Here is a 26299-nt window from a genome sequence, read left to right as displayed (position 1 = left end):
AAAACTGATAGAGACATACCCCAAGCGACTTACAGCTGTAATCGCAGCAAAAGGTGGCGCTACAAAGTATTAATTTAAGGGGGCTGAATAATTTTGCACGCCCAATTTTTCAGTTTTTGATTTGTTAAAAAAGTTTGAAATATCCAATAAATGTCGTTCCACTTCATGATTGTGTCCCACTTGTTGTTGATTCTTCACAAAAAAATACAGTTTTATATCTTTATGTTTGAAGCCTGAAATGTGGCAAAAGGTCGCAAAGTTCAAGGGGGCCGAATACTTTCGCAAGGCACTGTATATATTTGGCTATGGTGTAAGTAAACTTCCCACTTCAACTGTGTCTACTGCTCTACATGTCATTCTTAGTATATATTTTCGGTGTAAATGCGCATAGACTGCATTTTGATTACTGATATAATATTATTTGGGTTGACAATTGGATTAGTTCGAACATTTCCTGATTTTAGTTTTTATATTATTTGTGTACTTGTTTGACATTTTACTGCAGTGGCAGGAGCAAGTAACACAAGCGTTCCCCTGCACCCACTATAACATCTGCTAAACTCATGTTTATTGGTGTATGCAACCAATAAACATTAATGTAATTTTTTTTTTAAACATTTGGGTAGGACCAATTGTGGCTGGACTACTAACACTAATATCAGAGTAATAGTTAATGGCATTAACATACAAAATCACCTAGAACCTATGATATATTATTTATTGCTATGTTAAGTGTCTTTGATTTAGGGGAACCTACTTTGGGACAACTATCAAAACAATCAAACACAGTAGTGTCTCAGAAGCCTTTGAATGTGGACCACTCCAGTGCTTGAAGAGAGAACATAGGTTCCCACAGAGCCAGATAAAGCACCCCAACCTCTACACATTCTTCCACTGTGGATATCCCACCATGAACACTTCACCATGAACACTTCACCATGGGACACTTCACCATGGGACACTTCACCATGGGACACTTCACCATGTCACCGCCTAGCACTGGTGGAAAAAGTACTCAATTGTCATACTTGATTAAAACGAAAGATACTTTAATAGAAAATGACTCAAGTAAAAGTGAAAGTCAACCAGTAAAAAACTATACAGAATACAAATATGAACGCTGCACGTAAAGTGTTGGTCCCATGTTTCCATACGCACAAAAAGCGTATTTCTATAAAATGTTGTGCACACATGTTTACATCCCTGTTAGTGAGCATTTCTCCTTTGCCAAGACAATTCATCCATCTGACAGTTGTGACATATCTAGAAACTGATTAAACAGCATGATAGCATGATCATCACACAGGTGCACCTTGCACTCGGGACAATAAAAGGACACTCTAAAATGTTTAGGGAGTATGCAATTAGCATGCTGACTGTAGGAATGTCCACCAGAGCTGTTGCCAGAGAATTTAATGTTTATTTCTCTACTGTAATGTCCTTTTAGAGAATTTGGTAGTACGTCCAACCGGCCTCATAGCCGCAGACCACGTGTAACCACGCCAGCCCAGGACCAGTCACACGGACAGCTGATGAAACTGAGGAGTATTTCTGTCTGTAATAAAGCCCTTTTGTGGGGAAAAACTCATTCTGATTGGCTGGGCCTAGCTCCCAAGTGGATGGGCCTATGCCCTCCCAGGCCCACTCCTCAGAGGGCATAGGGCCTAATTTATTTATTTCAATTGACTTACAAGAACTGTGACTAAGTACAATTTTGAAATTGTTGCATGTGTGTTTATATTTTTGTTCAGCATAGGAGTAGAAATCTAAAAGTATCTGGGTTTTACATGTACTTAAGTACAGTACAGTGGTGGAAAAATTACTCAACTGTCATACTTGAGTAAAAGCAAGTGCTATATATCAAATTACTTATATTAAGCAAAGCAGATGGCACAATTTTCTCTTTAAAAAAAATGTGAAGACAGCCCCAGGGACACACTCCAACACTCAGACATCATTTACAAACACAGTATTTATGTTAAGTGAGTCTGCCAAATCAGAGGCAGTAGGGATGACAAGTTAAATCGATAGGTGCATGAATTGGACCATATTGCTGCCCTGCCTGAGCAATCGAAATGTAACGAGTGCTTTCCCGTGTCAGGGGAAATGTATGGAGTAAAAAGTACATATTGTCTTTAGGAATGTAGTGGAGTAAAAGTAAAAGCTGTTAAAAAATATAAATAGTAAAGTAAAGTACAAATACCCCCAAAAGGTACTTAAGTAGTACTTCCAAGTATTTTTACTTAGTTACTTTACATCACTGCCCCACAGGCTGGGTCCAACAGGAAAGACTAATGTGTGGGGTAATGAGAGGACTTAGGGGCTCCCCTCTGCTCCCCTTAGTGAGATGTATGTCGTCTCTATAGTGGCACAGCGGGACTTCACCAGTTCACCGGCACCCCGCTAAGAGTTCTGGGAGCTGAGGCATCTGGTGAGCCCTGCAAACTCCCACAGGCACATCGATATACAAACACACACACACACACACACACACAGACACACGGACAAACGTACACACACACACAGAAACACACACAGACATAGAAGTGCACACAAAGACACACACAGCCTGGTGCAACACGGGTGCAATACGGCCTCTGGGGGTCTGCCTGCAAGCCTGCCGCCCGCGGCCCCTGCTGGGTTTTCCCCATGGGAAGCCCCATCGCTCATGGTTAACTGCACGGCAGACTGAGAGACTGAGTCTTGTGGCGGCTGTGGTGGACATGTCCTTCAGAAAGTCCTTACTGAGTCAGACGATGTATTCTTACCGTTTTTCCCAATTGCTAAAACACAATTTTGCAAACTAGGCTGGTTTTATCAAAATACTTAACACAATTCACAAAACCACACCCAAACTGCAAAATACACTTCATTCATATAACCAGTGTTTTTCATTCATATAACCAGATTTTTGTCTAACCAACTACACACTGTTGGGCATAATGAAAAGCACTCATCTTCAGTAAGCTTTGCCATAATACTAAAATAGCTCAAATTGTAGAAAATTCTTCAGATGCACAGAAATATTTGCAGATACACACACATGCGGTTGAAACATTTTATTTTTGTATTTTTCACCAAACAAGTCAGTGCAACATATGCACAGCAGATATATTTACATTGGACTGAACCAAAATATGATCACAAAAAAAAACAGTAAACTGAAAAAGAAAAGGCAAGAAAAATAACAAGGCAGCATCTTGCCGCCACAGCTGGTTCTGGCCACAACGCCTCGGCCACATCACAGGCGATATCTTCCCTTGCCAGACATCGAGGGAAGAAGTGCCTTGAGTGCCTTATCCATCCCTGAATCGCACCCACATCAATCTCATCACATGCCTCTTCCATAGCCTGCACAAGAGGCATGAGCACAAAGGGCTGCCGGTCGTATACCTTCCACCGCCGTGCCGAAAATAACTCTTCTCCGGGGTTCAGAAATGGTGAGTATGGTGGGAGGTATTGCACAAGAAATGGTGGGTGGTCAGCAAACCAGTTTTGGACTGGGGCTGCACGATGAAAGCTCACGTTGTCCCATACTACAACGTACCGGGTTCTTTGATGGTCTGCATCATTCATACGCTCTGGTGGTATGAGAATGTTGTGGAGTCTGTCCAGAAATGTGAGAATATGGGCTGTGTTGTATGGTCCAAGGTTGGCATTCCGGTGGAGGACACCATGCGTATTGGAGATGGCAGCGCACATTGTGATGTTCCCACCACGTTGGCCAGGAACATCTATAATGGCTCTGTGGCCAATGACGTTTCTCCCACTTCTTCTGGTCTTTGCTAGGTTGAACCCAGCCTCGTCTATAAAGATGAACTCATGTGGGATTGCATGAGCATCCATTTCCAGTACTCCCTGAAAACATAGAACAAAAGCAGTCAATATGGTGTTATCCAGTACACTGGGAAACAAGGTTGCGTGTAGTGTACTGCAGTCAATATGGTGTTATCCAGTACACTGGGAAACAAGGTTGCGTGTAGTGTACTGCAGTCAATATGGTGTTATCCAGTACACTGGGAAACAAGGTTGCGTGTAGTGTACTGCAGTCAATATGGTGTTATCCAGTACACTGAGAAACAAGGTTGCGTGTAGTGTACTGCAGTCAATATGGTGTTATCCAGTACACTGGGAAACAAGGTTGCGTGTAGTGTACTGCAGTCAATATTGTACTTACATCCACATATGCTCGTCTGACCTCTGTTTCTTTGAGAGTTTCCCTCAAACGGCACCTTATAAAGTTGTTTCATTCTGATTTGGTTCAGCTTGAGAATACGAGCCAATGTGGACAGACTGACTCGTTGAATGTTGTTGAATATGGTGTTGTCTTGGATGATGTGGCTTTGAACTTCTCGTAATCTGATTTCATTATTTTCCAAAACCAAGTTTACAATGGCAGCTTCCTGTACCCCGGTGAACATTTGGCCCCTTCCTCCACCATGGTTGCGTCTCTCAGTCCTTTAGAAAAACGAAAAAACTAAAATATAGGGCTTGGACAATGAGGCCTAAAGATATTTCCCCCACAGTAGAGTAAATTCTACAGGAAATTTGTGCAGTTAGTGTATGACATCAGCCATTCATGAAGTAAACAGGTGTCACCCAACTGACACACTATGACATGGGGTGTACTACATTGTGTGAAAGAAATTTTGGCTACATACCTGTACTCCAGTTTAAATGTCCGGATGACACAGGCGACAGTAAAACGGCTCAAGTTGGGCTGCACTCTCTGTCCAGCCTCTCGCATTGTCAGCCCATGGTTGATGACATGATCAACTAAGGTTGCTCTGATTTCATTTGAAAGCTGTTGTCTTCTTTGGCCATGAACTCCCCTACCAGCTCTACCCCTACCTCTCACTCTTCCTCCCCCTCTCATTCTCAACCTCCCTCTTCCCCTTCCTCTCTCTGCAACGGCTTCCATTGTTGTTGTAAAACAAAAGGTGCTCACCTGTGGTCTTTTCATAGTGCTTACTTCCTGATTGAAGTGGTAACAATTAACCATTGAAGTGTTTGGCCAGGTGGCACATGTATTGGCCAATGAGCTCAGGTAGTGTCATTTTGAACGGCCGTGTTTTGAAATGGCAAACATGTGACTTTATGTCAGATTGTTGTGTCTTATGCAGAGAGAACCGTGTGCAGTGCATTTAAAAAGTGCCATTTTGAATTGCAAAAATGTGTGTAAAGCAGAAAATGTGTTTCGACTTTTGGAGACTTGAGAAGAGGTTTTGCTCTCTGTGTGTCAGTTTAAATAATTGTGCTGTGCATGTCATTTTAGTGTTAGCAATTGGAAAAAACTGTAAACATGTCAGATCCCGTGCCCTTACAGTAGCCCTACCTGGAGTCAAGGGAAAGTTGATCAGAATCACGTTTTTAATGTCATTCATGTTAATATGCTGGTAACCGTTTTATAAAAGCAATAAGGCACGTGAATCACACAAATATAGTCACAGGTTTATTGGTTGACTGGCGAACAACGGCATTCACCCGTGACTACGTTAGTGATATAGCGTGACCTCTCGGGCACGATGGCTTGATTAAGACATGAATCTAACTGCAGTAGCATAGACCACGATCAGCAGAACATAGGTTAGGTTAGAAGGGTGTCGATAGAACATAGGTTAGGTTAGAAGGGTGTCGATAGTGCAGTGTTGGAAAAAGAGCTCAACTGTCATACTTGAGTTAAAGTAAAGATACAGTACTTTGGTAGAAAATGACTCAAGTGAAAGTGAAAGTTATTCAGTAAAATACTACTTGAGTAGAAGTCTAAAAGTATCTGGTTTTAAATGTACTTAAGTACAGTACAGTGGTGGACAAAGTACTCAACTGTCATACTTGAGTAAAAGCGAGTGCTATATATCAAATTCCTTATATTAAGCAAAGCAGACGGCACGGTTTTCTTGTTTATGTAAAACATTTACGGACAGCCAGGGGCACACTCCAAAACTCAGACATCATTTACAAATTCAGTACTTGTGTTTAGTGAGTCTGCCAGATCAGAGGCAGTAGCGATGACAACATGTTATATCAATATGTGCGTGAATTGGAAAATGCAATAATGAGTACTTTTGGGTGTCTGGGGAAATGTATGGGAGTAAAAAGTACACATATTCTTTAGGAATTTAGTGGAGTAAAAGTAAAATTTGTCATAAATATAAATAGTAATGTAAGGTATAGATACGCCAAAAAGTATTTTTACTTAGTTACTTTACACCACTGCAATAGTGACATCATAATCATTTTCTATTACATTATTTTTGACATTCTCATAGTGAAATTCACTTGTGAATTTTGATTATGATGTCACTATGGACATCATTCCAGAACTCAGGAACTCAAACAACATTGAGAACAGATTTCAAAATAGTTAATAATGATAATAATAATAATAATAATAATAATAATAGATGTATTTTTAGGGCTTTTCATCACAAAGAGGATGCTGTAGAAACGAACAAAACAAACGTAGAGATCTGGCAGGTCTTGGGCCATGTTTTGCCACAGTTTCAGATGATAGGGTGTTGTTCAGACAGGCAGTTCCGAAAGGCTGGGCGGTAGCTTAAGCGGAGGGAGAGAGAGGGAGCAGCATCAGTCAGTTAACGTTACATAGACAGGTCCGGAGCTCTTCATCAGGCACCTCGTCGTTGTCTCTTGCTCCTCCTCCTCCTCTGTAGGTAGGCTAGATTGTCCACTACTGAAGTGTATCACCCACCTGGGTGATGCTTCGGGCAGCTATAAGTGCCAGAAAGACGACCACACCTCGGCAGTAGTCAGGAAACAGTCCCCTACAAGGCGGGCCTTTCTCAATCCCTCACACCACAGTCCACATCGTTGATACAATCAACGCAGGTGGACAAAAATATAGTGGTGTATTGATGCATCATTAAAATGACTGTATATGTATATGTATGTAGCCAAACCAAAAACAAACTAATTTGCCATTAGTGCAGCAACTCAATGGGTCAAAACCACCAGTTACCGTAGCTCAGAAACCCTCAAGAAGTCATTGAAAAAAAGTTGGTTAAAAAAATATAAAAATACTTAAAAAATGAAAGTATTTACAGATGTACAGGAGCTCTCTGCCAAGGCTTCCTCACAGCGCCATGGCAACCATGAAACACAAAACCTTTGTCAAGACTTCAAGTAGAGAACTGTTTTACAGTGGGGAGAACAAGTATTTGTTCTGCCGATTTTGCAGGTTTTCCTACTTACAAAGCATGTAGAGCATGTAGAATTCATTTGCATTTTATTGCATGACATAAGTATTTGATCACCTACCAACCAGTAAGAATTCCGGCTCTCACAGACCTGTTAGTTTTTCTTTAAGAAGCCCTCCTGTTCTCCACTCATTACCTGTATTAACTGCACCTGTTTGTACTGTATAAAAGACACCTGTCCACACACTCAATCAAACAGACTCCAACCTCTCCGCAATGGCCAAGACCAGAGAGCTGTGTAAGGACATCAGGGATAAAATTGTAGACCTGCACAAGGCTGGGATGGGCTACAGGACAATAGGCAAGCAGCTTGGTGAGAAGGCAACAACTGTTGGCGCAATTATTAGAAAATGGAAGAAGTTCAAGATGACGGTCAATCACCCTCGGTCTGGGGTTCCATGCAAGATCTCACCTCTTGGGGCATCAATGATCATGAGGAAGGTGAGGGATCAGCCCAGAACTACATGGCAGGACCTGGTCAATGACCTGAAGAAAGCTGGGACCACAGTCTCAAAAAAAACCATTAGTAACACACTAAGCCGTCATGGATTAAAATCCTGCAGCGCACGCAAGGTCCCCCTGCTCAAGCCAGCGCATGTCCAGGCCCGTCTGAAGTTTGCCAATGACCATCTGGATGATCCAGAGGAGGAATGGGAGAAGGTCATGTGGTCTGATGAGACAAAAATAGAGCTTTTTGGTCTAAACTCCACTCGCTGTGTTTGGAGGAAGAAGAAGGATGAGTACAACCCTAAGAACACCATCCCAACCATGAAGCATGGAGGTAGAAACATCATTCTTTGGGGATGCTTTTCTGCAAAGGGGACAGGACGACTGCACCGTATTGAGGGGAGGATGGATGGGGCCATGTATCGCGAGATCTTGGCCAACAACCTCCTTCCCTCAGTAAGAGCATTGAAGATGGGTCGTGGCTGGGTCTTCCAGCATGACAACGACCCGAAACACACAGTCAGGGCAACTAAGGAGTGGCTCCGTAAGAAGCATCTCAAGGTCCTGGGAGTGTCCTAACCAGTCTCCAGACCTGAACCCAATATAAAATCTTTGGAGGGAGCTGAAAGTCTGTTTTGCCCAGCGACATCCCTGAAACCTGAAGGATCTGGAGAAGGTCTGTATTGAGGAGTGGGCCAAAATCCCTGCTGCAGTGTGTGCAAACCTGGTCAAGAACTACAGGAAACGTATGATCTCTGTAATTGCAAACAAAGGTTTCTGTACCAAATATTAAGTTCTGCTTTTCTGATGTATCAAATACTTACAGTATGTCATGCAATACAATGCAAATTAATTACTTAAAAATCATACAATGTGATTTTCTGGATTTTTGTTTTAGATTCTGTCTCTCACAGTTGACGTGTACCTATGATAAAAAAAAAAAACTTGTTCTCCCCACTGTATGTATTGCGTTCCTTGCAAAATTCACTTGTCTTTTGGTGTAGCCTATGAAATGATAGGCCTCCTTGTCTAAGCGGATTCCCTCCTAGTAGTTTAGTCTTCTAATAAGGACAAGACAATAGACAAACACCACCATTTTCACGCACTGTAGCTACACAAGAGAGTCAAATTAGATGAATATGTTACATGGTGGGATGGGGGATACCGTAGGCATACATCATGTGTACTGTGGCATGGCACCATTAAAAGCTGATCAAATGGTCAATTATGGGATGTCGCGCTTTCAGTAGCAGGTCGCACACATGCACACGTGACATGTTTAGTATCTACTGTAGGCCTACACGGTCCCGGTCCAGTCACTTCATGACCATAGGCTTGCAGAGATCCGGGTTTGTTACTCAACCTTTACTGGGACTCTTATCGGTGTACGATTTAAACAAAAGTCTAAGACACACACTTGAAGTTAGACTTTGGCCTTTCAACACTACGGTCTACTACTGCCTCCTATCAGGCACTTGGCTCTGGTGTCAAACCATCATAGAGAGCTGCTTTTGATTGATGATCCATTCATCCCCGCCTGTGGTACCTGCCATGGCTGAGAGGGGACAAAACCGAGGGCCGGGGCAGAACTAACTTAATTCTTGTCATCCGCCCCTTTGCAAGGTATGGGAAAAAATAGCGTGGCCTGAAGTTTTGGGGATGAGAGAAGCTCCTTGAATGGAGGGAAAAGGAGAGAGTGACTGAAAGGAAAAGGAACTCGGTCAATGGGAAGGGGGCCGGAGTGGATGAATGCTCCATTCCGTGGTTCGCGGTATTGATATTTCCCTCAATGGCCACTTCTAAAGTGAGCATTTTAAGCCACCCCGACACACTAAATTTGCCCATTGTGAGCTGAGAGGCCCCTGCCTGTCGAGATGCAAGGTGAGGAGGCACTGGGGGCAGATGGAACCTGCTTGTCACCTCAATGGCCCCCTTTCTCCCTCTCGGCGACCCTCCCCGCCCATCGCCGCCATTCACCCCCTGCCCCAGTGGGAACGTCCCGGGACCCTGCGCTTTGGGACGGCCCCATATAATGAGCCCTTCTGGCGGGCTTGAATGTGGCGCCATTGTTCCACCCGGGGCCATTAAACCACCTCCTGGGCAAACAAGAGCGTCCCTCTTCCTTTATGGGGGCCGAGGAGGCAACAAAGAGAGGAGTCATTGAGACACAGAGAGGCCGGCCTTTGTTTGGTGTCCTTTCTGAAGCTCCGAGCTCCTCAATGACCGGGGCTGGAAAGGGGAGGCTCCTGTTTGGTCTTTAGTGCTCACGTATCGCCACAATCCGTTGTTTGGCCCAAGCAGAGATGTGAACTTAATTGACTGAGTGGCCCCAGTACGCCAAGCCACAAATAACTAGAGGAGAGACAGAGTAAGTATTGTGTCCAAAGTTGTTTGGTGCTTTCCTTGTGGTGGTGAAAACCTGGGAGGAAGAGGATGCTGAGGCCCACTGAGGGCACCTCTGGGCTAGCTAATGAGGCCCTGGAGGGTTGAACGGTATCTCCGTTCATCTCAGTTCATCTCGGGAACCTCTATTGAGCCACACTGAAGAACCAAGCTCAATACAAAAGAGAGGGTGAAAATATCAGGACAGTGACACAGTGGCAAAGGGGATTCTTTAATATGGTTCCAATCCTGGTCTAGAAAGGATTACTTTTATATATGATTGATATAAACCAGTCGTATGGATGTCTGACTTCCCATAGGCCGTCGTTCTGAACTGACTTGCCTGGATAAATAAAAGAATGTATTTTTATATAAATACACAATACAGGAGTTAGTCTAACTGCCCGTATAGCAGTGCAGTAATGAGGAAATTGGAGGCATCAGTCACATGCCAGGGATGTCACCCCTTATTTTGAAATCACCTTGAAATGTAGGTTGTGGAATTCCCAAAACGATGCTGCCACTTGTGAAGCTTTATCCAGGGAAGATGACAGGGATATACCATCAAATTAGGAACTGCTTCACTCACACACACAAAAAAAAAGTTGTAAAAGACAAATAACAATGAATGCACTTTGGATGTTTCAATTCAAGTCGGTGCCTTGCCATCCAGCCCTTCCTTCATATCTAACTGGTTCCTGGACCCTAACCCCAGCCCTTCCTCTGACCGAAGTGCAGCCCTGTGTCAGTGATTAGCCGAGGGCAGGTGGAGAACGCCGGTCTCCTGAGGAGAGGTTAAGGAGTGGGATCAAGGACTCCCTGCGCGCCGCTGGCTGGCTGTCTGCCACCGTGTCATCCATCCTGGGGCCTAATCGAGTTATCATATCAACAAATATCTCATCAGGGGTCCCGAGCCTGACACTCCCAGAAAGAGACCCAGAGGGGGACGACAAATTTCCAGCAGCAGGACACTGGAGCTCGCCTGCCAGGCTGGATGAAAGGGTACCTGCAGCCCCCGGTCAAGCTCCCGTTGGGAGGACACTCACGCTGGGCACCACGCTGGGGCAGTTATTTGATTAGCCTCTGCGTTAAGTGGGCAGCTCCATTCTGTGGCCGCAGAGCACAGCGTGCCTCCCGCCGGGAGAAGTCTCCAGTTACTATGGGGAAGAGACGGAGAGAAAAGAGCGGGAATCAATGGGAGTGTGAGTCGAGGGAGTGACCCTCCAATATGAATACGTAGCCTAGGCGTGGTACTGAGGCTTGGTCGTAGGCATAGTTCAGTCACAGTGCGTTGTTATGATGGTTTGCTTTCATCTCTGACAGCAATACAGTGCATTCCTGGTGTGCTTAAAGCTGCCATTGAAATAACGGAATCCTCATTCAGTCTCCAATCATTTCCCCGCTGTATGTGATGTTTGCATAGAAGAGCGGGTGTTTCTCTTTGGCAATGTAGCTATCGGAAATAGGGTAAACGTTACCTTTGACAGACCTTCGGAATTCAACTCAGGAACGTCAGCACGTTGACATTTTTAGTAGCAGGAGGACTATGTTTGGGGGTAACTAAGAGGTTCACAAAAGTCAGTCTCCACCTCACAATTCACACTCCCCCCCCCCCCCCCCCCCCGCGCGCACACCAGGAACAGAGCGCAGACAGAAAAAAAGAGGAGGGATATAAGTGGCAAGCTGGGCCCCAGCCCAGAGTTGACCTGACAGTCCACTGCTACCTGCTGTTAGGGCACAAAGAGGGCCCATGGCGGGGCCCCCACAATGCGCTATCTCCCCCTTCAGAGGGAAGAAGACCATCCTTCTGATCCCCCATGACCACTCTGTCAACCATGAATACGATTTACGCCGCGGGAGCCTTTCCCTGGCGAACCCCTCTTCTCTTCTCCCCTCGCTCTTCTCCCCTCGCTCTTCTCCCCCTCTCTCTTCTCCCCCTCGCTCTTCTCCCCCTCGCTCTTCTCCCCCTCGCTCTTCTCCCCTCGCTCTTCTCCCCCTCTCTCTTCTCCCCCTCTCTCTTCTCCCCCTCGCTCTTCTCCCCCTCGCTCTTCTCCCCCTCGCTCTTCTCCCCCTCTCTCTTCTCTCCTCGCTCTCGCCACATTCTCAAGGAGCCTGTTGCCTCTCTTCTCTCTCTTGCTCTCGTTTTCCAGGCTGAATCAGGGAGATGCTCGTGAGCCATTACAAATCGATTACGGACAATAACATTTATTACACAACAGCAAGGGGTCTGAGCGGTGGAGAGGAGAGTGTGAGCAACAGCTGTCTGTTCAGGCGATCCTCTGCCGGCAATGTAGGACTCTCGACCCGAATCGCACGACTCCTTTGAGTGACGTGACTAGCTCACTTGCGTATTCGTTCAAAATGAACTGTTTTCCTCTTACTTTCTGATAATGGTAATATTACCATTTGATCCATTAAAAATGCCATTGTTATCAGTAGTGCATAGGATTGAGCAGAAGGAGAGCGACGGTATTGTGTGTGGTCTTATGAAGTAGTATTGCTGTTTACGTATAGGGGCCCTGTGAAGAAACGATTGTTGTCTAGGTATGTAACTCTAATAATCCCGTAGGTCCCTGGTTTGTCAGCTGGGGAAAACTGACATAAGTGGAACTTTAGCCAAACGCTGTCATTTACCCGGCCCCCTTTCCCTCTCCCTCGTAATACACACTGAGACACTTTCACACACAAACAGGGGCCCACACATGAAACACACACGCATGTACACATTCATATACTGTATAGTGCATCTGAAAGTATTCAGACCCCTTCCCTTTTCCATATTTTGTTACGTTACAGCCTTATTCTAAAATGGATTACATCCCCAAAAACATATTACATCAATCTACACCCCATAATACGAAGCGAAACCGTTTTATAGAACAGAAATACCTTGTTTACATAAGAATTCAGACCCTTTGCCACAAGACTCAAAATTGAGCTCAGGTGTATCCTGTTCCCATTGATCATCCTTTGAGATGTTTCTACAACTTGATTGGAGTCCACCTGTGGTAAACATCAAGTGATTGAACTTGATTTTAAAGGCACACACCTGTCCTTATAAGGTCCCACAGTTGACAGCGCATGTCAAAGCAAAAACCAAGCCATGAGGTCGAAGGAACTGTCCATAGAGCTCCGAGACAGGATTGTTTCGAGACACAGATCTGGGGAAGCATTGAAGGTCCTCAAGAACACAGTGTCCTCCATCATTCTTAAATGGAAGAAGTTAGGAACCATCAAGGCTCTTCCTAGAGCTGGCCGCCCGGCCAAACTGAGCAATCGGGGGAGAAGGACCTTGGTCACTCAATGTCTTTGAGTGAGACTTTGAGACTTGAATCCGATCAAACATCTCTGGAGAGACCTGAAAATAGCTGCGCAGTGACGTACCCCATCCAAACCTGACAGAGCTTGAGAGGATCTGCAGAGAGGAATGTATTTGCTTCGTCATTATGGAGTATTGTGTGAAGGGGAAAAAACTATTTAATCCATTTCAGAATAAGGCTGTAACGTAACAGTAAAAGTGGAAAAAGTGAAGGGGTCTGAATACTTTCAGAATACATTGTAAGTGTGTGTGTACACACATACACATGCATACAAAACCCACAAGTATAAACACACACACAGACGTGCAGAAGCACACACGCACAGAAACACACGCACGCACATTCACGCACGCACACACACACACACACACACACACACACACAATCCCAGGCAGGCAAACACCATCCTGTCACCACCCCAGCCATCTTCTTGGCCCGTAAGGGGCCCATGCGGCAGAAAGTGAAATACATTTCTCGAACTCCCTTTATGCCATTCCTTTTAATCCCCCGGTTGCTTGTGGCACCTTCCCTACAGCACAAAGGGAGTGTGAGCGGCGGGAGCCCCGTCCCAAGCGGCCTCCAGGGGTCCGCACAAAGCTCCTGCCACTGGGTTATGATTAGAATGTCAGTGTGGCCCGGGGATCGCTATGGGACGCGAGGCAGCGGAGGCACAGACCCACGCCAAGCTGCCAGCTCCCCCACGCCTCACATCATATAAAACCCCGGCTTAAAAGAGAGGCCACAATGAATACCTAAAAAAAAAAAAACAACCCATTCAACTCTGAGCCTGAGAAGCACAGGTTGTCCCACTGTCTTCCTTCTCTTCTCTCTCTGTTTGGTCACCACCTCGGGGTCCCAAAAGTGCTGAGGTCTACGAGTGTTTCACATACCTCCCTTTGGGGAGAGGGGAGAGAGGACAGGGGGTGGACTCACGGAGGACACGGAGGACTTCTCCGTCAAAAGGTGACGTGGCCCAGACATGCTAGTCTCACTCGGGCTAATAGCCCGCCTCAGCAGAAATACTCAAAGCAGCTCGAACAATTGTTTGTTTTCAAGGCTGGCTGTAGTGAAAAGGGAAGTCCAAATGGAGCCATTACACATTGACTCAGGACCAGAGGGTCAGTTGTGGTTCAGCTGACCACAAATGAGCAGGGCTGGAATTATTAACCAGGAAGAGCTATTAATCTGCCCAGCGACAAAGAGGACGACAGCGGGAAAGTAACCAATCATTAATGGTCGCATCATGGCCACGACTCACAGCTGTGTGGATATCCTCTCACTGAGGAACTACTGCTACAAAAAAGTCTGGCCATGACGGAGAAGAATGTTAGGCAGACATTTTCTCAACTACAGTAGTCTATGTTCTTCCCAAACCAGAAGATTTGTCCAATATAACAAAATAGTCAAAAGATGGATAAAAGTAGCTAACCTTTGTCTGGCAGACTGACCACGAAATAGTACAAGGAGAAATAGCACTAACTCTAACACCTGGTTATTTCTCCACATCAAATATATTTATAGTTTGATACCAGGAGAGTGGTGAGGACGCTGCTATGATAAACACACTGTGGGTCTAATGTTGAGGTCATATCTATTGTGACACCATACATTGGTAGAAAAATAAGCTTGGGCCAAAGCGTCCTGGATAATGGTGTCTGAAAAACGAATAAGAAAAAGTGATAATCAAGAGAACAGCCAGGATGAGGGAGCCTCTTTCTCTCTCTCTCTCTCTCTCTCTCTCTCTCTCTCTCTCTCTCTCTCCGTTAAAACCACACATTTGCATCTACTACGGTGTAGCTTTGTCAAGTTCCGCTTGTCTAAACAAACGGTATAATCAGGAAAAGTATCCTTTCTTTTGGTCAACGCTGAATGAAATGACCAGGTTCTCTTTTTGGGTCAGATGAGATCAATTTGAATATGGTGTCTTACACAGGATTTTTTTTCCCTCAATGTCCTCTGTGAGAACAAATTTACATTTTGAATTTCAGTTCACTTCCTGAATTGACTATATCGAAATAGAATTGACCCCAACCCTGATCTCACAGAGTCTGACATTGGCCGTCATCGACAGTACCTGATCTTAGGACCAGTAGTTATAAAGGTCTGGGGGTTGCAAAGAGGACAGTGTCATCATGGTCTTACCTCACGGGTCTCACGCTGACCGACGCGCTGTCACCAACTGCCGGTGGGAACACTGTGTGAGCGTGTGACCAGGCAGTGAATGTGTGACCGCACTGACGTGGTGTTGTGGCGTTTCAGAGGGGGCTGTTTTAAATGTGAAAGGGCACCCACCTCTGTGAGGCAGCCCCAGCAGCCGTCCCCTCAAAGGGGCACTGGCAGCCGTGCAGCATGGAACCAATGCAGGGGAAAGGGAGCAGGGAGCGGAGGTAAGGGGGTGGAAGAGGGGGTCCTGGGACTGGGGAGTGGGCCAGGGGGGTGGGGGTGTGTTGGGTACAGTATGTGGCAAGCCCCTGGCACTCACGCCAGCTTCGCTTTCCACGCCGCTCACTCTCCCATCGCTCTTCCCCCCCTTCGCCTTGGCCTCCTCCCTGCGCCGCTTTGTGTGCCCGCATAATCCCACAGTAAAGAGGGCTACGCAGGTGGTCCCATCCCACCAGCCTAACCCCCACCACCCCACCCCTCAGCTACTCTCTGCCCACTGCTGTGCGTCTCTACCCTGGCTGGGATGGCTCTCTCTCCCTCTCTCAGTCCTCAGCTTGGAGACACAAAGAGACACCTCGCTGGCAGAGATGAATCCATTTAAGACACACAGAGGGAGCACTCTCTCTCTCGTGACTCTCTCTCTCTCTCTCTCTTTCTACCTCTCTCTCTCTCTCTCTCGGACTACGCGCTGGGTTTCAAGCAACATTAGCACCTAAGTGGTGTGGGGTATTTTTCTGTGTGTGTGTTCAAAGGGTTCCGCCCGGAGAGGGGTGAGGGGAGCAGGGCGAGCGGGGGAGAAGGGAGAGGGAAGAGGGGTGAGAGGAGCAGGGCGAAGGGGGTAGAGGGGTGAGGGAGGAGGGACAAGCGGAGAGGGGAGGTCAGTTTGGAGAACCACCAGAGAGAAAGACTTAAGTGAAATTAGGAGGCTCGCCATCACGTAACCCCAAAGCCCTGCACTGTAAACCCCTGATATCCACATCCCTGTACTCTGTCCACCTCCACAATATCCATCAAATACCTGCCTCAAACGCTGTAACTCGCACCATTCATTCACATCAAACAGTGTCAGGAAGAGAAAGCTATCAAATCCTTAATTGTTGCTTCGAAAGTCTACAAAATCAGTAGACAGTTATATGAGGAACATGACTCAAAAGGAACAAGCCATGTGATGTGTCCTAAATGGCACCTTATTCCCTATATAGTGCATGGTTTTTGACGGTATACTACATAGGGAACAGGGTGCCTCTTGGGACGCAGCCATGGCTTCATGATCCTGAGATCATTGTTGTTTAATGTTCACCCCTCCCCTTTCCCTGCCTCCTCCGACCAATCAGAGATGGAAATTCTCTGGTATTCCCCCCAGCCCACTCAATCAGGGGCCAGGCCATCAAAGCCATGACGCAAGGCAGGGACAAACTGGAAGCCATTATGGCTAATTGCGATGCTTTCTAAATACAGGACCTGTTGCATGAGTGCCTGCTGCCTCTGATAGGGACTGAGTGAGAGAGAGAGAGAGAGAGAGAGAGAGAGAGAGAGAGAGAGAGAGAGAGAGAGAGAGAGAGGGAGAGAGGGAGAGGGAGAGAGAGAAAGGGGGAGAGAGAGAGACAGAGAGGGAGAGAGAGAGAGACAGAGGGAGAGGGAAAGTGAGAGGGAGAGTGTGAGAGCGATAGAGACAGAGAGAGGGGGAGTGAGAGAGAGAGAGAGAGAGAGAGAGAGGGGGGAGAGAGAGAGAGAAAGATAGAGAGAGAGAGAGAGAGATGGAAGAAGGGAGGGAAGCGGCCCGCCTGCATCCAATTTTTTATTAATGTTTCCTGAGAGAAAGGGAGGAGGCGGGGAGAAGAAGGAGGAGAAGGGGGAGGGGGGGACCCCGGGCTGCATGTGATGAAAGGAGCTCATTCTCTCCTGCAGGATCCACGGGCATTCTTCAGGCTCACTTGAGCAGAACCACGCACCCCTCCACCGCCCTTGCACCCCCCTCACTCACACATCCCGGCCCATACCCTCCCACCACAATAAAATGCAGAAATACTCCCACCCAGACCTGACTTTATCACGCACCTGAAGGGCTGCAGAACGGTGCTTAGTGGTTACCCGACCCACCACCCTGCCCCCCCCCACTGCCTGTCTGTTATCATGTGCCTATGGTTACAACCCCCCCGCACACACATAAACAGACAGAGACCGACAGGGAGACACACATAGTCAAAAACACACACACAGACACGGAAGGTCAAACACACACACACAGACACAGAAGGTCAAACACGCACACACACAGACAAATCGAAACACACACACACACACACACACACTTCTGACACAGACTAACATGCTTCTCCCAGTAGTGCTGCAGGGGGGTATGGGATAGGGTTTTATTAGAGGGTGTGTGTGTGCCACTCCTCTCCCCTACTTTAGAACAAGACCTAGTCTCTCCCATTCAGTCTTATCCATGCAGCTCCGTCCTTACCCATTCAGTCTTATCCATGCAGCTCCGTCCTTACCCATTCAGTCTTATCCATGCAGCTCCGTCCTTACCCAACTCACACCAGAGAACAGAATCACAACTGGAAAGAAACGGAGGAAAGAAAGACAGAGGAAAATAATTGAATTCATTCATGCATTTATTTTGTGTCCACAAACTATATCCCTCCTTCTTTCTTTGCGGGTAGTTCCCCCTTGAAATCCTCAACCCCTCCCAAACAAATAAAGTACTGATGCATGGAAGAATATGTGAAACAGAGGACAGCCTTGTTGAGTACAGACAACTAAACCAAAACAGCATTTACATCCATATATTTATACAATATGGAACTTTTGGGGTCGAATTCACATAGAAATGTGAGTGATAGATCTGCCATCCTCATTGGCAGCAAGTCTAAGAAGCGTTCTATTATCTATCATGTTCTATTATGCTTACGTTTTTTTGCGTCTTTTACTTTCAGTTTTGTACAGCGGCTTCAAGCAGCTGAAAACATTACATTTTTGGTTATTGAAAATATAGGTTCACAGCGGCTTAGATGGTACAATGATTCCCTACACTCGGAGTGTCTGTTTTGCCACATAAACTGAAATTAGGTGAACTATTCCAATTTTAGCAACCAGCAAATGGTGGAGAGATTTCCCGCATATTGCACTTTCATGGCAGACATATTTTTTACTTGTGTTTTATATGTTGTCTGACACCACGTTATGTATGTTTCTACATATGCGCCAAGATGCTCAAATAAACTTAAACCTCTCCAGCAGACTACATCAGCAATGAACAAGAAAGTTGCAAAACGAAGAAAGATGCTTTTCCATCTTATTCCTGCCCTGCATTGACTAAGCCAGTTGGCTACAGTCAACCCCAGCAGGGGTCATGGCTTTGGGCCTGAACAAGGTCCACACCTCCCACGCTCCAAACCTGTCCTTCGCTAGTGGGTGCCGACTGACGCTTTCCTTTACCCGCCATTATCCTCCTCACCCTCCTCCTGTTGCCAGAATCGAGGCCACTCGCTATACGACCAGAGCACTGGAATCTCTTCACACATCCTGAGACATAAAGAGAAAACAACCCTTGGGCCCTATCTATCTATCTATCTATCTATCTATCTATTTATCTATACCCTGGATGATTTCACCTCTCTGAGCGACTGACTGCTGCGGTGTGATTACCACCTGTCCCCCCCCCCCCCCCCCCCGTGCAACCCAGGGCTCATATTCTCAAAGAGTCTCAGTGTAGGAGTGCTGATCTAGGAGCCATTTTGCCTTTCAGATCATAATGAATACAATTATGTGGACAGGGGGACGGGGGGACTGATCCTAGATCAGCACTGCTTTACTGCGATGCCTTGTGATTCTGGCCCAGACCTTTAGTCACAACCCTTTACATTCTTTACGTTTGTTACGGAAGGGGAGAAACTCCAGCTTTTAACCCATTTCTCCGCTCTCAGTGATTTGGGCTCCTATACAATCCTTTCAACCTCTGTCCTTGTTAAAGGGGGGGAAACACTGGGGAAACGGTATCTCTGTCGATTTCTATACGGTTTCAGGCTGCACGGCATCTCAAGACTGGCGGCCGCTGAGAGAGACTCGAGGAACTACGTAAGGGAAGCCTTCGGTGACTTTTAACAAAAGCTGCGATTTACAGGGCTCTGCTTTTGTGCGAGGCCCATCGAAATAAACTGTGGCATGGAAACTTTATTGAAGGTTTTTTTTATATATTTTTTTACAGGACACACTGAAGGAGGCCCTCATAACACATTGATTTTCCCTGAACTTCTATAAAATAGGAGAGAGGAGTATCTTTTCTGGACCAGCGCGGTTACATTTTTACTGCTTGGTGGCATTGGTGGAGGAGGTAGTCACTGCGCTTGCTTTGTTTGCACTTGGGTTGTTGCAGACAATGCTTCAGGCGTGTGGAGTGCAGGAATCCCTTTACAGTAGCCATAGACGTCGGGGACTCTCACGGTCTGTCTGTCTGTGTGTATTTGTGTGTGTGTGTGTGTACGTTTGTCCGTCTGTCTGTGTGTGTGTGTGTGTGTGTGTGTACGTTTGTCCGTCTGTCTGTGTGTGTGTGTGTGTGTGTGTGTGTGTGTGTGTGTGTGTGTGTGTGTGTGTGTGTGTGTGTGTGTCTGTACGTTTGTCCGTCTGTCTGTGCATCTGGGTCTCTCTGTGTCTATGTCTGTCTGTCTCTTTGTCCATGTCTCTGTGTGTGTCCATTTCCCTTACAGCTAAAAATGTGGGAAAACATTTGCCCAATTGTCTCCTTTGTCCCCTTTGTCTATGTCCACCGTACACTATGTCACTCCTCGGTAAGCAAAAGGCATGGCGACGGAATCCAGACAAATCCAGTCAATTTTATTACAATGAATTCCATACATGAATCCCTTTTGATTAGTTTCATCCATGCCACGTTCAGTCGACGGAACCACACGGTTACAAAGAGACTGGGGCAAAACACAAATCTGCATACCATCAACAGTCACTTCTCTGCCCATCGGAATCCAACCACCATGCCCTTCATTGGGCACTGTCAGACCAAACTGTCCCTCACGTCACACAGGCAAAGTAAATACACTCAGACTATTATTAATACTGGCCCTAGGAACTCCTAGGCTTCACCCCAACGCTCCCACCTAAAATATGTTAATCAAATCGGGCTCGGACCTCAAAGGGAGCTTTAACACAAATTGAATATCACTGATGGCTTCTGAGGTGGGGTACGACTCAAAAGGGGAAGGCTCTAACCCCATTAGTCTCGCAGGCCGCGGCTCAATGACGCCGCATATTTCCAGTCACTGTCGATTACTCTGACGCCGTCTGTGGAGGGAGGCTAGCAGGCGGCAAACTGAAACTAGCACTCGCTAATTCTGCACAGCACATGTTGGTGGGGTGGGGGGTAGTTTCTACCCTCCAGACTCATTACAAGAGGTTTCGATCCCAGGCTCAATATCGAGTGTAAAATCGGTTGGCTAATTCAATCCCTCACCACAGGCTAATTGTGCTAGCGTTTAGCCACCATTTACACTAGCACAAAGAGCTAACCGGCCAGGGGGGAAATTAATACGCTTGTTGCACGCGGATTCATAACCACACATGATCATCACTGAATCATCTGGCCTTTACACTGGTCAAGATTTGTTTAACACGGTTCATGATATGAACTAGTTGTCATTTTAAACATTGGGGTAAATGTCCTAAAGTGGACGCCGTAGATAATAGACAAGCCTGCCCACCTATGCTCACCGCATCTTTGTAACGTTTATAGTAGTTGTCTAATGCAAGGCTTGTATCTGAAGGTTAGTTCAGTGGACAATGGCTATTCTGAGCAGAAGTGCTCTGACCATTGGGGAAGAACTTGGTGGAGAAGAAAACCCAGTGCCATTTCCTTCGCTGGCACGAAGCTAGCCAAGGCTTAAGAGTGTCGTGGATCTTAGCTAAAGGCTGCAGCAGCATAGGTGGAAATAGCTATATACTCCAACAAAAATATGATAACGCACAGAACCCTGTGCATATATGCAGAAGTTCTACAAAGATTTTCTCTCATCCGTTCTTTTTTTCCGTTTTCATCCGTTCTTCCTTCAGGGTCATTGGTTTGCTTTTTTGAGGTCCAGACAGATCCATGGGGAGCCAAAAGGCCACTAGAAGGGTTTGGTCACATCTCAAGGTGGCCGACATCTACGTCAGACACCAATGTGGACTTGAACCTTCGATAACTACAGTAGATTCCATTTTTGATTCTTTCTACACTTTTTACTTAGTTCTCTTTGTACATACAGTATGAGAGTGCCCACATGATTTACTTTCACCTTTCACCTTTTACCAAATGTGTTACAAGTCAATTAACCTCTCTTCTTTCTTTGTCACGCCCTGACCTTAGAGAGCTTTTTATGTCTCTATTTTGGTTTGGTCAGGGTGTGATTTGACTGGGCAATCTATGTTCATTTTTCTATGTTTTGTATTTCTTTGTTTTGGCCGGGTATGGTTCTCAATCAGGGACAGCTGTCTATCGTTGTCTCTGATTGGGAACCATACTTAGGTAGCCTTTTCCCACCTGTGTTTTGTGGGTAGTTGTTTTCTGTTTCGTGTTTTCTGCACCTGACAGAACTGCTCGTAGTCGTTTCTCTCTTGGTTTATTTTTATCGAGTGTTTGTTGATTTAATAAATACCATGAGCACTTACCACGCTGCGCTTTGGTCCGATCCTTGCACATCAGACGACCGTTACAATCTTTTTCTTTCTGTGAGCGAGGTTAGGGCTGTGGCGGTCATGACATTTTGTCAGCCAGTTAATGTCATGCAAAAGACTGCCAGTCTCACGGGTAATTGAGCGTAATTAACGTTTTTCCTAAACATATTTAGCATCTCCAGGCCTCTGTGCATACAAGACGCTGATGCGCACCTTTGGAGCATCTACATTTTTTTTTTTAAGTATAACAAATCAATTGAATGTACACTATCATAATAAAACCAGGATTTATTTTAGGCAGGTCTGTTGACAGCCCCTCTCTCTGTGCGCTGGAGAAAGGAGCGAGCGAGAGGAGGAGATGGAAACGCACGGTGGAGAGGTAAAGTGTAGCTAAAGATAATGTTGATTATGAAAATGTTTTTTAAAAAAAGACAATTACTAGGTTATTCAAATACAAAAATGCACAAAAAAATGAACCAACAGCATCGGCTAGGCCTAAACATTCTCTCCCAGACTCAAGGATAGAAAGTCTGGAGCATAGCAAAATGTAAGCAGCCCATCCAATATGCACAATAATCCAGTCCACACTCAAAGGTGATTACTGGAATTTGTTTAAATGTGGGAGTACGGGCTAGAACAATTATGTACCAAAGACATCTTAAATCCATTTTTTCCCCCCATTTTTTTCTGCCTTGTGTAATATGCAGTATGCTATGTCATGTAAAACGGCACAATCATTATTTCCATAAAACGTTTTCTGGGGGGTTCTTCGACAACGTCCACGTTTCCCCACTCAGTCTCACCCTGTCGCTGAACTTCTTTCTTCAAATTGATCCATCGCCGTGAGGCGAGTTTTAAAAGCATGATACTGTTTTGATGAGAAGTGTTTGATGTGATTTTTTAGATTGCATTTGCATTGATGTCAGAGTGGTTAGTGGGGACAATGGAGTATCGGGGACAATAGAGTACCTGGCCGTTAGTGACCTGATGGCAAAAGGTGAAAGGTGAAAGGTGAAAGTATATCATATGGGCACTCTCATACTGTATGTACAAAGAGAACTAAGTAAAAAGTGTAGAAAGAATCAACATTTACTGAGTTGGGTACTATCAATGCATGTCCAGAGATCATAAGAGATTACCGTGATCCAACGGTCACGTTGGATTTTTACTGCGGACTCATGACTGCCAGTGTGGTGGCAACACGGTCACCGCAACAGGCCTAAGCACGGCCCTTTGCTGTTACCACATGACTGCATCAGACCACACGCAACTAAGTCAATCGAAAGCCTACTACACACCCCCAGTCTAGGTGGTTACTTTTGAGCTCCTTGGTTAATCACATTCAAGTCAACTGGGTTGTTACAAGTTTGCTGTGTAGTTCCAACAACAATAACCACCGCCCCTAGTCCACATTCGTCACATTTAAGATGAAACGGAGGCTAAGATAACAGCGAACGGTGGGTGTAGGACAGAATACGCTCACAGAAAGGTGAAGTTAGGTAGGAGAGACTCTTTGTGAGATGGAATGGAACACACACACACACAACAACATACACACGAGCATTCAAATGGTCTCACACCCACACACATGGACAAGAACACACACACACACACACACAAAGACACACACATTTTCTCTGTCTCTGTCACACACACACGCTCAGACTCTCTCACAAACAGACATAGGCACACATTTTCTCTCTGTCACACACACACGCTCAAAAGCTCTCACAGACAGACACAGACACACACATGTTCTCTCCCTCTGTCACGCACACACGCACACACGCTCAAAAGCTCTCACAGACAGACACAGACACACACATTTTCTCTCCCTCTGTCACGCACACACGCTCAAACGCTCTCACAGACAGACACAGACACACACATTTTCTCTCCCTCTGTCACACACACACGCTCGAACGCTCTCACAAACAGACACAGACACAAACACACTCACAGTCTCCTTCACACTCACACACACGGGAGGAGATTGCATGCACGGTGGTTTTAGCGGCTCGTCACAGCGCGGCCCTATCTTGGTGGCCAGCTCTGCTCCGGCTCAGCACCATCTCCTGCCACTGGCTGCAAGGGGAAAGAGGATTAGCCCGCGGTCCACAGCAGCCGTGCCGGGCTTAGACTGGTTAGCGTGCGCGGCGTGAGAGGAAGGTGGGATAATTCCATTTCATGTCTCTCTGTTTCAGAGCAGGCGGCTCGGAGCAGTTCGGAGCTCTGGCATGATACAATGTGTCTCTATCGTGACTCACCGACATTCATGGGAACCAACAGAAAATCAAAAAATAAAAATTAAAGACGCCTCTGCTTTGGGAGAAAATTGTCTCTATGTGATTTTGGGGGATTGAGGTATAATGTAAGCACCCCCGAAAGACGCTCAATTTGGGACTGAATTTGGGACAGTGTTTACTGACATACTGTATGGGCATTCACTCGGTGGATATGTCCTACAGTGCCTAGAGTGATGTGGATTTGGGTTTCTAGCCTCTGTTGATAAGGGATTTCTCTGTCCGAGCCACATGCAACCTGTCCTCCATTTGGGACACGCCCCTGGGAGTTTTATCTCTCGGAGAGGCTCATACGTTGCTGCCAACCAAAGACTCGCAACATGGAGCCAGACAAAACAGAGGGACAGTAGGCTGCAGTGCTGAGAAACCAGGAGGGAATACTGGGGAACTATAGCATGATAACGTCCTGTCATATAATCCTACACATGGAAACATGACCAGACACACTGACCGACTGATCTGGGGACTGTGCTGTACTGTTTGTCCGATTATCTAGGTCCTGGCCCGCATTCATAAAACAAGTAGGAGCAGCTTTGCCCTTGAGATCAAAACGAATAAGAGCGGGGTTCTGAAACTAGATCAGCACTCCTTCTCTGGGACACTTTGTGAACACCGGCCCTGATGCATAAGAACACAAGACAATAGAACGACATGCAGGCCCACTTACTTAAGACCTCAAGTCTTTAGGGTCGTAATTCAACGATGCGCGCGTGTGCGTACGTGCGTGTGTATGCGCGTGCGTCAGGTAACATTTTCAACTTTGTCCTTTGGCGTTTGATTAGACGTCCGTTAAGAATAAGTTGTTGTCTCTCAGCCTCTGTGTTTGTTGTTACGGCCTTGGATGGATCCCTCCCCCGTCAGTCAGCATGAGAACCCCATGTAAGTGCTGTAGGACAGGTCCTACAATGAGTCAGTGACAGTCATCCCAGTCACGCTGAAAGGCAACATGACGTGCCGACATTCGGACTGAGGGATGGCATGTTTGCCATGTTACAATGTCACCTTCTCTCGCCGTCCCTCCACGTCCTCAACAACTTGTTGACCGACTGCGGGTGGGGGGGGGAAAAGGAGGGAAAATGCCACTTCTAAAGGCTTCTGGGTTAGAGAAGGAGAGAAGGAAACAAGGGACAAGCAGCGACGGGTGACACAGACCACCTTTATGTGTTCCAAAAGTGTTCTTCAGCTGTCCCCTATAGGACAGGGATCATCAGCTAGATTCAGCCACGGGCCGATTTCTGCTTGACCGGATGGTCGAGGGCCAGAACATGATTACAAATAACTTGTAGACTGCAAATTGACCGCAAGAAACCCAAACTGATCATATTTGACTAAAACATGATCATTTCAAACCTTGCTTACATTTTATAGATTTTTTTGCTCAGAATAAATGAAACCACCCGAGGGCCAAATTCGAGTTGGGGAACCCTGCCATAGGAGAACCCTCATTGGTTCCAGGGAGAACCCTTTTTAGTTCCATGTAGAACCCTTTTTGGTTCCATGTAGAACCCTCTGTGGGAAAGGTCCTACATGAAACCCAAAAGGGTTCTACCTGGAAACAAAAAGGGTTCTCCAATGGGTTCTATGGGGACAGCTGAAGGAGCATTATCTGTACAAGAGAACACCTTTTTTTGCTAAGAGTATGGGAGACCAGAGTCCTTTTTTTGTGACAGAGGGTTTGGTGAGAAAACTCCAGCTAGCTTGTCTCGCTAGTCGTCCATCGCTAGCTGATTAGCATAGGCATCTCAGACTTCAAACGCGGTGGCTGACGTTTGAATGGCCCGGCAGAGAAAGCCCTCTGGTG

At 46.1% G+C, this 26299-nt stretch overlaps 1 long non-coding RNA gene across 1 annotated transcript; it reads right to left on the bottom strand.

Moving 5' to 3' along the window:
- Positions 1-3046: 3046 nt before the first annotated feature.
- On the bottom strand, positions 3047-11643 carry LOC149983517 (uncharacterized). Its single transcript, XR_016496147.1, has 2 exons — positions 4178-11643; positions 3047-3858 (listed from the first exon to the last, which is right to left on the bottom strand). It is a non-coding gene; the product is annotated as an uncharacterized LOC149983517 (long non-coding RNA).
- Between the last annotated feature and the right edge of the window lie 14656 nt (positions 11644-26299).

Source organism: Oncorhynchus mykiss, chromosome 5, assembly GCF_057628025.1.
Source record: "Oncorhynchus mykiss isolate SJ-2025 chromosome 5, ASM5762802v1, whole genome shotgun sequence".
Classification (NCBI taxonomy): Eukaryota; Metazoa; Chordata; class Actinopteri; order Salmoniformes; family Salmonidae; genus Oncorhynchus; species Oncorhynchus mykiss.
The sequence above is the reverse complement of the archived record's forward strand: the minus strand, read 5'-3'. Positions and strand labels throughout refer to the sequence as shown.